This window comes from Vipera berus, assembly GCF_964194415.1.
Source record: "Vipera berus genome assembly, chromosome: 1".
NCBI classification, from domain to species: Eukaryota; Metazoa; Chordata; class Lepidosauria; order Squamata; family Viperidae; genus Vipera; species Vipera berus.
This window is the reverse complement of record NC_138202.1, coordinates 195,193,349-195,204,999: the sequence shown is the minus strand read 5'-3', so window position 1 is coordinate 195,204,999 and position 11,651 is coordinate 195,193,349. Positions and strand designations below refer to the sequence as shown.

At 42.0% G+C, this 11,651-nt stretch overlaps 1 long non-coding RNA gene across 5 annotated transcripts; it reads left to right on the top strand.

Annotated features, from left to right (window-relative positions):
- Nucleotides 1-762: 762 nt before the first annotated feature.
- Nucleotides 763-11,131, top strand: LOC308679559. Of its 5 annotated transcripts, XR_014028805.1 has the most exons (5): nt 763-1,095; nt 1,675-1,947; nt 6,133-6,189; nt 6,666-6,898; nt 9,482-9,800. It is a non-coding gene; the product is annotated as an uncharacterized lncRNA (long non-coding RNA). The 5 variants fall into 5 exon arrangements; XR_014028806.1 differs by lacking the exon at nt 1,675-1,947 and having other exon boundaries at nt 780-1,095; XR_014028807.1 differs by lacking the exon at nt 763-1,095 and having other exon boundaries at nt 1,125-1,947.
- Nucleotides 11,132-11,651: the final 520 nt, after the last annotated feature.

The window sequence follows — 11,651 nt, the reverse complement described above, 5'->3', positions numbered from 1 at the left end:
TTTCCAACAGTTCTGAAATAAGTCATTTTTCAGCCCAGAGTTTCAAAATAAAATATAAATTTGATAAAATAAAGATGTTTTACAGTAAAGAATTTGTGGCATACAGAAATCTTCCAGCAGTAATGATTTACTTTCCATATTTATGCATTTGTTGCTTTTAAAGGCATTCTACCCACTTGAAAAGTTAAACTGATTTCTTAAAAATTGTTCTTAAATATGATTTAGCTCTACTAGGGTGTATTTTATGGAGATTTACTTTAAAATCCCATTCATTTTGTATCAGTATTATTTTTAAGAAAAAGAACACAGAATTGCAGAATAAAGGTGTGGGTTTTGTTTCTTCTATTTTGTGCCTTGCAATCTGCAACATTTGATTTTGTCTATTTAATTTTATGATTGTTTTATTCATAAATATAAATTCAATAATGTAGTTTCCATTACTCCTTATGACTATTCTCCTTCTTTTTAGCAAGGCTCTTTCATTTCGTAGTACAATTAAATTAAAGTTTCCAACTGTATTCAGCACCAACAGAAGAAAATTCACCATTCAGACTGTTAGCCAAGTAAGACTGACACCGCAGCCTGTGGTGTTTGCTGCCTATCTCATTCGCTGTTTGGTATTATTGTCCGGCCCTACTTAAAATAGTTCGGCTTCAAGACATTTATGCATAGATGCCAAATTTATACTTTCCTTTCTCGGAGGTCACTACTTGAAATAAAATCGTTCATGCTTTCCTGTGTTTATTGGAAATCAGGCACTTACAAAGACAGCCCTGTAGGAAACGTCATTTTCTGCGCCAGCCTGACCGACTGCTAAAAGGTCCTTTCTTCTCCAACTGCTGCCGGCGCGTTCTGGAAGCTTCGGGTCGGCGGGGAAACGTCGGTGGTGCAAGTTCCAGGACGGGGGAAAGGAATCCATCTCCATCGCAAGATTGAGCGGGCATCCGGGCGCAGACATGCCGGAAAACGCAAGCACAAAAGGGGCCTTTCTGAACGCGGCCACCGGGAACCGCAACTCTGGCGGCAATCGCACTTCTTACCAGGATAAAGATAAGCCCGCTCAGATCCGCTTCAGCAACATTTCTGCGGGAAAAGGTAACGTTGACGGGACGGCCCATTGTCTCCAATTGCGGAGGGGGGGGAAGGACGGGGGAACGAATGGACCGCTCCGTTGACACCTGGCGGGCTGAAGGCCACAGGCCGCACCCTCGGCCGCCCGCTTCTTTTGTCGGAGCGAAGGGAAGCGCTTTCCGAGTCTCGTCGAAGGTAAAGAGGATCGAGCAGCACAAACGTTTGCTGTTTGTAGCCCCGTTATTTTTCTGGGGTTTTTTTTAAAACGAAAGGGAAGAAGATGCGTCGCGTTCCTTGTAAAGGAATGATCTCTCTTATCCCTTCCTATTCTTTTCCCACTTTCAGAAAGTGTAACTTACTTACTTACTTACTTACTTACTTACTTACTTACTTATTTATTTATTTATTTATTTATTTATTTATTTATTTATTTATTTATGGGACTTTTATATGCCGCCCTATCACCCGAAGGACTCAGGGCGGCTAACAACAATAAAAACAACAATACAAAAGTTAAGAGAAATTAAATAAACAGCCCCAATAAATAAGTTAAACTAAACAATTAAAAATTAAAAAAAAACATTTTACAAACCCTGTTGTCAGTCCAGGTCAGCCTGATGAAAAAGGAAAGTTTTGAGGTCGCGGCAAAAGGACCGGAGGTCCGGGGCCATCCAAAGCTCCAGGGGAAGCTGGTTCCACAGGGCTGGCGCTCCCACAGAGAAGGCCCTCCCCCTGGGGGTCGCCAGCCGACATTGTCTAGCCGACGGCATCCTGAGGAGGCCCTCTCTGTGTGAGCGCACCGGGCGATGGGAAGTCGTTCCTGGCAGCAGACGGTCCTGCAAATATCCCGGGCCTAAGCCATGTAGGGCTTTAAAGGTAAGTACCAGCACCTTAAATCTCACCCGGAAGACAACCGGTAACCAATGCAGCTCATGCAGGAGGGGTGTAATATGGGAGTATCGGGATGCTCCCATCACTACCCGCACGGCCGCATTCTGCACCAGCTGGAGCCTCTGGGTGGTCTTCAAGGGCAGCCCCATGTAGAGAGCATTGCAGTAATCTATCCGGGAGGTAACGAGTGCATGAGTCACCGTACGTACGGATGCCATTGTACTGAATGTTTCCAGTGTGATTTGAAAGACAAGCCCACCTTTTATAGAAGAAAAGCTTTCTTGGGCTGATTACACAATGTAGTAGTAAACCATAGTGTGGTTGGTTTGATTGAAGGTTAAGATTCATAAGTGGAAAAGGCGGGACGGGGACTGAGAGTTCTTCCAGAAAGGTGATGGGTAGATCACCTCCTCAGGATGATGCATGGTTGTCCCAAAGGTGCTTTTCCAAAAAAACTGGACTTTGGGTTTTTTCCCCCTTGAAGACGCTTCGCATGCAAGAAGCTTCTTCAGTACAGTTTTCAAGGGAAAAAAACAAGTTCAGTTGCCTTTTGGAAAAGCATCTTTGGGACAACCATGGCCTGGCTGATTGAGAATCTCCATAGACACTGACTGACCCACAGGTGATGTCAGATAAAAAATAAAATAAAACTGAAGACCAAAAATCATATGAGGAGAGCGAGCCTTTAAATAATTGGATTTTAATTATTTTAGTGTTCATATTGAATGTGGCTTGCATGTTATTGTCAAATAGCATATGTTCTTATATATAATTTATATGGTGCTGTCCCACTATCTAATGTATAATTACTATATTTATAATTAATATAACATAAAATATTAGTACAGGTAGTCCTCGACTTGCAACGTTTCATTTAGTGACCGTTCAAAGTTACAAGGTTACTGAAAAAAGTGACATGACTTTTTCACAGTTACAACCTTTCCAGCATCCCCATGATCCAAATTCAGATGCTTGGCAACTGGTTCATATTTATAACTCTTGCTGTGTTTCAAGATCACGTGATCACCTTTTGCAACCTTCTGACAAGCAAAGTCAGTGGGAAAGCCAGATTTATTTAACAACTAGGTTATTATCTTATCAACTGCAGTGATTTACTTAACAGCTGAGGGAAGAAAGGTCGTACAATTGGGCAAAATTCACTTAACAAATGTCTCACTTAACAACAGAAATTTTAGGCTCAATTGTCCTACGTTGAGGACTACCAGTATTATAAAATAACATTATTTTATTTATTTATTTATTTATTTATTAGTTTTTATAAACCGCCCTTCTCCCGAGGGACTCGGGGCGGTGTACAGAGGAAGGAAGGTATACAGATGAACAATAAAAATAATAAAAACAATAGTGAAAACAAACTGGGACCCCAATTAACGCTATCATGCCAGGCCGGACTGCTGGAACAGGAAAGTTTTTAAGTCGCGTCGGAAGGTACGGAGGTCGGGGGCCATCCGGATTTCGGTTGGTAAGCTGTTCCAGAGGGCTGGCGCACCCACTGAGAATGCCCTCCCCCTGGGGGCCACCAGCCGACATTCCTTGAGCGGTGGCACCCTGAGGAGGCCCTCTCTGTGGGAGCGCACAGGACGGTGGGGTGCTGACATTGGCAGAAGGTGCTCCCGTAGGTAGTCCGGACCCATGCCATGTAGGGCTTTGTATGTCATTGTTAGCACCTTGAACTTCACACGGAAGGCAACCGGAAGCCAGTGCAGCGCACGGAGGAGAGGTGTGATATGGGAGTATCGGGAGGCTCCCAAGAGTGTCCGTGCCGCTGCACTTTGCACCAGTTGAAGCTTCCGAGTGGATCTCAAGGGCAGCCCCATGTAGAGAGCGTTACAATAGTCTAGGCGAGAGGTCACAAGGGCATGGGTGACTGTACGTAAGGAATCCAGGTCCAGATAAGGCCGTAGTTGGCGAACTAGTCGAACCCGGGAGAAGGCCCCCTTGGTCACAGCTCCTATGTGGTCTTCTAGGGAGAGCTGCGAGTCTAGGAGGACACCCAGGTTGCGGGCCCTATCAACAGGGGGTAGTAACTTGTCCCCGATGTTAAGCAATGGGACGTTCTGAATATCCTGGCTTGCCGGTACGTACAGCCATTCAGTCTTGTCCGGGTTCAGTTGAAGCCTGTTCCTCCCCATCCATTCCCGGACCGCTTTCAGGCAGCGGGACATCACGTCTAGGGCATCACTGATATTGTTTGGAGTTGAGATAAGCTGGGTGTCATCAGCATACTGATGGTACCCTACTCCAAAACTGCGAATGATCTCACCCAGCGGTTTCATGTAGATGTTGAACAGGAGAGGCGAGAGGACCGACCCCTGAGGGACTCCGCAAGCGAGAGGCCTCGGGGTCGACCTCTGTCCCCCTGTCAGCACCGACTGCGAGCGACCCTGGAGAAAGGAGGAGAACCAACGCAGAACCGTGCCTCCCACTCCCAGTCCCCTGAGGCGTCGCAGCAAGATACCATGGTCGATGGTATCGAAAGCCGCCGAGAGGTCTAATAAGACTAGGACAGAGGAATGGCCCCTGTCCCGGGCTCTCCAGAGATCATTCATCAGAGCGACCAATGCCGTCTCCGTGCTGTAGCCCGGCCTGAAACCCGATTGGTACGGGTCTAGATAAACCGCTTCATCCAGGATCTGAGGAAGTTGGTGCGCCACCACGCTCTCAACAACCTTCGCAAGGAAGCGAAGATTGGAGACTGGACGAAAGTTATTCAAAGAGGATGGGTCCAAGGTGGGCTTCTTGAGGAGAGGTCTCACCACCGCCTCCTTCAAGGCGGTGGGGAAGTGACCCTCACTCAGAGAAGCAGAGATGACCGCTAGGAACCAGCCTCGTGTCCCCTCTCGAGCTGCATAGGCCAGCCAGGAAGGGCACGGGTCCAGTAAGCATGTGGAGGAGCTCAACCTTCTCATAATCCTGTCCACTTCCTTAGGAGTTACAGGATCAAATTCTTCCCAGATGACGTCGACAAGACTGTCCATGTCTTGTTCTTCCATCTCAGCCCAGTTGGAGTCCAGGCCAGTTCGAATCCGAGCAATTTTATCCAGCAGATATTGACCGAATTCCTTGGCTCGACCCTGCAAGGGTTCCTCCCTCACCTCTTGGTTTAATAGGGAGCGAGTCACCCTGAACATGGCAGCCGGGCGATTATCTGCGGACGCGATGAGGGTGGAAAAATAGTTGGATTTTGCCACCCTTATCGCAGCGAGATAAGACCTGGTGAGGATTCTTAGTCGCAATTGGTCGGATTCGGATCGACTGGATCTCCAACGGCTCTCTAGGCCCCGTCTCCGACGCTTCATCTCCCGGAGCTCCTCGGTGAACCATGGGGCTCGCTGGGATCTGCGCCGGGTCAGAGGCCGCAAGGGTACAACTCGGTCCAGAGCCTCCGTGGCTGCCTTTTCCCAGGCTTCCACTAAGGCATCCGCCGAGCTGTGAGTAGGGAGTGCATGCGTGTCCCTAAGCGCTGCCTGGAACTTATCAGGGTCCATTAGGCGCCTAGGGCGGTACCATCTGACTGGCACCGTGCACCCACGGTGGGGGGTGGCAAGGGGGAAGTCTAGCCGCAGGAGGTGGTGATCGGTCCATGACAGGGGCGTAACAGTTGTGGTACCCCCACCGATATCATCACGCCACCGTCCAGACAAGAACACCAAGTCTGGGGTGTGGCCTCTCTCTCTCATTTTAGTATTACTGTTACTATTTTTCCTGCAGTATTGGTTTGCTTTCTAACCCAGTTATTGAATTCATGCATTATACGAAAATAGAATATGTTCCAATCTAATTTGCTGAAAAGCTATGACAGCTGGACCATGCAATGAATATATAAACCACATTCAAACTATTTTATGGGTTCATATACTTTGGTAATTTGGCATGTATATTGTGACTTTGCATTTTTGGCTTATGTGATACGAACTAAAGTTGGGATTTATTTAGTAAAGCAAAGCTAAGCAATCAGCGTCTTAACTAGCACAGTGTATGAATCAGTTTATGTATTTTTGTGGAAGCTGGTATTTTAAACATCCTAAAGGATTTAGTGTCAAAGTTATTAGATTTTTTTTGTGGCTATCAATGTCTGTTGGAATGGAGAGCCATAACAAATCCAATAAATGAAATTACTTGAATTAAATTTCTTCATCTCTATTTTAGAGGTAGCAGATGCTGCAGCTAGGACCAGGTCTTGGGCCAAAGGGAATGGATAATATGGTGAGTTTTGAGCTTGTGTGTCTGTGTGTAGTTTGTGCTCATAATAAAACTGCAGAGCATTTGAAATGTTTTGCAGAATGCATTAGCAGAAACAAAACATTCTGGAAGCAGTAAAATAACTATTCCAGGAAAGGCTTGATGAACTACTTCAAACGCTTTCACCAATTGTCTTCAAGTGCATTTATAGCATTTCTGCTGGACCAAAAACGAAGAACTCTGTGTGTGCAGATACTCAGAGCATCCCTTTAATACAGCCATGTAAACTTCCTGAAGATGCAGCTTTTATTAATATTTTCTGCAGGGCCTCATTTATGGTAGTGTACTTTTGAACACTTTGCAAAGGGATAGTAATAATTGAGCTCCCATGTGTAAATCCATTGAAATCTCATATGAAGTTACTAAATATATATATTTTCAGAAGAAATATTTCAACATTTCTGTTTGCAAATTACATTTCAAGCTGTGTTTTATTTCAGAGTGCCAATTTCAGATGGTGGAGCACCAGAAATTGAGTTGACATTACACTTGAATGAAATATTCTTGTGTTTTACGTGGCATGGATTCTTACTGTGTTTGTGCTTATGGAGAGGCTCTGGAAATTATTCCATCCACCCTGGCTGAAAATGTGGGCCTTAATCTGATATCCACTATTACAGAGCTGAGAAACAGACATGCACAAGGAGACAAAACTGTTGGCATTGTCAGAAAGGTAATCTACAAAGTGCAATAAAGCAAAAGATGTACCACATTATTACACATTATTTGCCATTTTGGGGTTCACTAGTACTATTGTTTCATATTGTTTATTGCATTATGCATAACTCAAAGGATTGCTCTTGAAATTACAGCAGGTTGCGGCAAATGCATAGAGGTGTATTTGGTCTGTAGTTTATTTTTCAAAGGCTGATCCAGTTTAGAAATGTCAGTGAAATAAAATCCTTTTTTGCTCTTATCTTAGAATATTGGGCATTTTAGCAAGTGGCAATTTAACTGAAATATCTTTAAAATTCGCATAATGGAAATTGTGACTTAATTTGCTTTTTGTGGTGTGCCTAAACAGTAAAGAAGCAGTTCTTATCAACAGATCCCACAAACAGCATAATAGCAACTTAAATATGTCTCTCTGGCTTTCGTCCTGATGCTTCTTCCTGAGACACGTAGAATTTTTGCAATTGAGCATTTCAACAAAAAAGTCTATTTTTGCCTTTGATGCTGTGGAAGTCAAGAACATTCTAGCTTGACCTGTAATGCAATTTGCTCATTTCATGTATGAAAATAAATTGGAGGCAGATAGTCAATTTCTTATTTCTGCCCTATTGGCCATTCAAAGCTGCTTCTGATGCTGCTCTGTGGCTTTCTGACCAGTGTAAACCGTTGACATCAACCGTGATATGGGAGAGGTTGGAGTTATGCTTGCATATAATTTGAAAGGCAGGGAAAGAGGCTTGGGTCTTAGTCACTCTCCAATAGTTTAGTGAAGTCTATGCCTAGCACAGGGTTGATACACCATATATTAGAACATCCAGACTAATTCTTCATGAATTAAATTTCTCTTAATTAAAGAGGTTTTATTTTGAGATGAGGTATTTTTCATTAAAAAAAAGTACTGAATTGTGCATAATGTAATAGGAATGGAAAACAGTGGGAGGTGATTTTTTTTAACATTTCCTTTTCAGTAGTCCTTTTACTACTGAACTTATTAAAATATAAAGTGTTAGTATAAGTTTGCTTCTGGATACAATTCAAGGTCTTGGTTATCACCTTAAAACCCTTTGTGACATGGGTTCAGGAACCACAAACCCCAAAGTGATTGGCCCATCCCATTCACACCGGCAAAAGGGGCCTAGCTTCTGAACATAGGCAAAGCTGGCTAAGAGATTTTTCCTGCTGAAATACTTCCTTCTTTGGCTTTTAGATATGTCAGTGAAAATGGCAGTCATGTAGCTAGAGACAGTAATTGGTAGTATGTCAATAAAAAATAGCTACCTGAGTGCTATGTTTAACTTATTTTAGTAATAAAGTGAGCAAGTTTTGATTTCTATCTAGCTCATTGATCTTTTTTATGTAGCCCCCAAGTTTGCATAGTTTAATAAAGGTGGTGTGATTCTTCATCCTCTTTTGTTGGCAATAAAACAGGCTTAATAAGCTTTTATTTTCTGCAAAAAGACAGGGAAATAGGCTGATCCTACTTGGGCTGTACTTTCTCTTTATATCTGTTTATATACAGAGAATCCCTAATCATTCCTGCAATTAAAGTTAATATGATTTTCTTACTTCCAAAACTATGGGAAATACTTGTCAAAAGATTTATTTTTAATTTGACAAATGCCATTAATTTGAGAAACTTAAAAATGTTCTTTTAAGCTCAGTCATCTTGTATTCTTGTTGGTATGTCTCTTTAGAAAGAAGTCACTCCCCAAGAATTAAATACTTGATTTGGTTTGCAGTTCTAAGCAGAATTAAAATGAGCTTGTGATGGTGACAAAACTATATAGATACACACACACACACATACATACACACAAAATATTGGCTGAGAAAATAAACTGCATGAGTACGGTATCTTTTAGCAATAGCAATAAGACTTATATACCGCTTCACCATGCTTTACATCCTTCTGAGCGGTTTTCAGAGTCAGCCTATTGCCCCCAACAATCTGGGTCCTCATTTTACTGACCTTGGAAGTACAGAAGGCTGAGTCAACCTTGAGCTGCTCAGAATTGAACTCCTGGAGTGAATAGTGAGTTAGTCTGCAGTACTACATTCTAACCACTGTGCCACCCCAACTCTGTAGTGTAGACATTTGAAAAATTGTAAATGTATTTAGCTTAAACCCAGAATGAAAACTTAAAAGATGCATGGTTTCACATTTAAAGTGTTCACTGATAATTGTTAGTACATTGATATTGTGGTTTTTAAATTATAGGGTGGAATTTCAAATATCTTGGAAGAGCTGGTGGTCCGGCCTTTATTGTGTCAATCAGTGCTCTCACTCTACCTACAGAAACAGTCTGCAGCATTCTTAAGATTAATGATGTGCTAAGCTGTTTAACATTCTTCCAGTTGCTCCAGTGTCCTTTTTGTCCAATTTTTGTAAAGTTTTAAAATCAAAATGATAGTTCCTACCATAATGTAACTGTACATTAAGAGAAAATGTATTTTGTAATTATAATTGTGGTTATTAGATGTGGACAGTTAGACATATGTAGTGTTTGAAAATTTAGAATATTATATTGTGGAGAATGAAGGCTGACAAATTATACACTGATACCATTCTGTCTTTTTTATACAGGTGAACGCTCGATGGTATGACTAAAGGAAGAGACAATACTCTTAGCTAAGTTGGAAACTTGACTCCTTATAGAGGCACTGTGTTAGACACCTACTTAGCTTGCAGTTGTATTCATGTTCTGTCAGCCTAAGTTAACACATTTGATGACATGAACCCAATGCCACAACTTATATTGTGACATCAGAACACAAGAAAACTTTCGTAATTTGTTTGAATGGTAACTTTAAGTTCACTGATATAATCAGTGTGAATGAAATTAATTGACTGACAGTAGCCAATTCCCGTCATTAGCAATAAATATTTTGCCAGGAATGATTAATTTGGTGGTAGCTTGAAATTTGTATTAGTGAATATAAACCACTTTTATGTACTACAACTCATTTTTTTTGTATTTTTGATCTCTCATGGGAGCAGGAGATGCGAGCCTGTTTGATTAAATAGTTTCAGTAACAAAAGAGTGTCTTTGATTAATAAGCAAGAATGTGAAATTCTGATAACCAGATCAGGCCAACTAGAGACAAGAATTACCAGAAAGTTGAACTTTAATAACCTGAAAATTCATTATGTGGGAAACACACCCCTTGAATATTCAGTTAGGCCTTAACAAGATCATACTAAGAATATGAGATGCTATGAACTGCTACATGGTACATTAGTGGGCATGCTCTCTAGGTGCTTGATGACTCATAATGCTGATCAGTTAAAGAATATATTCCAAACCCAATATGTTTGAACTGTATATATCCCTTTTCTAAGGGTTTTCTCACTTTGTACCTTGTATCTCTTACGAATTGTCTTCTCTGTGGTTAAATATTGCATATATAAATCAGCATATTGATAGTTGCATTAAAATATTATTAAATCTGTTAGGTACAAAAAAAGGAATGGAAATAAGTTTGATGGAAAACAAAACTAAAAAAAATCCTTACGTGTAGGAGATGACCAGGCTGAGCCTGAGGGAATGGTCAAACACTCCTCACTCTCGAGTCCCTTTGCATACACAAGAGATCTAAGTCAAGGTGTTAGTTATGACTTACAAAGCCCTTCATGGCATGGGTCCGGATTACCTACGGCAACACCTGCGGCCGGTGTCAACTTCCCTCCGTCCAGTGCGCTCCCACAGAGAGGGCCTCCTCAGGGTGCCGCCGATCAAAGAATCGGGTGCCGATTGGTGGCCCCCAGGGGGAGAGCGTTCTCTGTGGGCGCGCCAGACCTTTGGAACCGCTTACCGGTTGAGCTCCGGATGGCCCCCGACCTTCGCTCCTTCCGGCGCGATCTCAAAACCTTCTTTTTCGAACAAGCTGGCCTGGTCTGACGGGATGGGGTTGGGTTTTTATAAATAGTTTTAATTTTAATATGTATTAATTTTATGGGCATAATGGTTTAATGGTTTTTTAATTTTTGTATTCTGTTTTTTATTATGTATTGCCCTGTTCACCGCCCTGAGTCCTTCGGGAGAAGGGCGGTATACAAATTAAATTATTAAATTAAATTAAATTAAATTAAGTCCAGCCCATCTTGAATTCCATTGATGTTATCTTTTGCCAGTTTGCTTTGACTATTAGTAGTTCGGATTCTTGTAGAGAGCTTTATATTCATTTGAACTGAATTTCCTGGTTTTCTTGGTGCTTGATACCTTAGTTCTTGTAAATAATAATCTCAGTCTGAGTTATATCTAGGTTCAGGAAAAAAACCCCTAGAAGGATCGAAAATATTTTTTCTAGGTTTTTCTTTTTAATAGTAGATCATTAATTTTTCTAAATTTAGGTTCTGTTCTGCTTTGCTCATAAGAACTAGTGTATCAGGATCCATTTATATTCCATTCCTAACTCCCTATCTGTGCAAACCTAAATATCACCCCCTTACTGGATTCTGCCATTCCCAAGGAGGGGAAGAGAAGATGTTAATTCCATCCCTATACATTACATGCAAGGTTGTTTATTCAGCCTGCCTGGGGGCCATCATCAAAGACCAGGGAAAGAACCTTTGAACTGAGAAGAACAAAGAAAGAGGGGGGAATTCTGGTTTGTATCTCTGATTGGAATTTGAAGGGGAGGAAGCAACGATGTTGTAAATACACGAAAGATTTCTTTTCCCACGAAGGGTTTTGACACATGAAACTTAACTGATCCAGGACTGACCAAATGGACTGAGGGGAGGGTTTTTTACT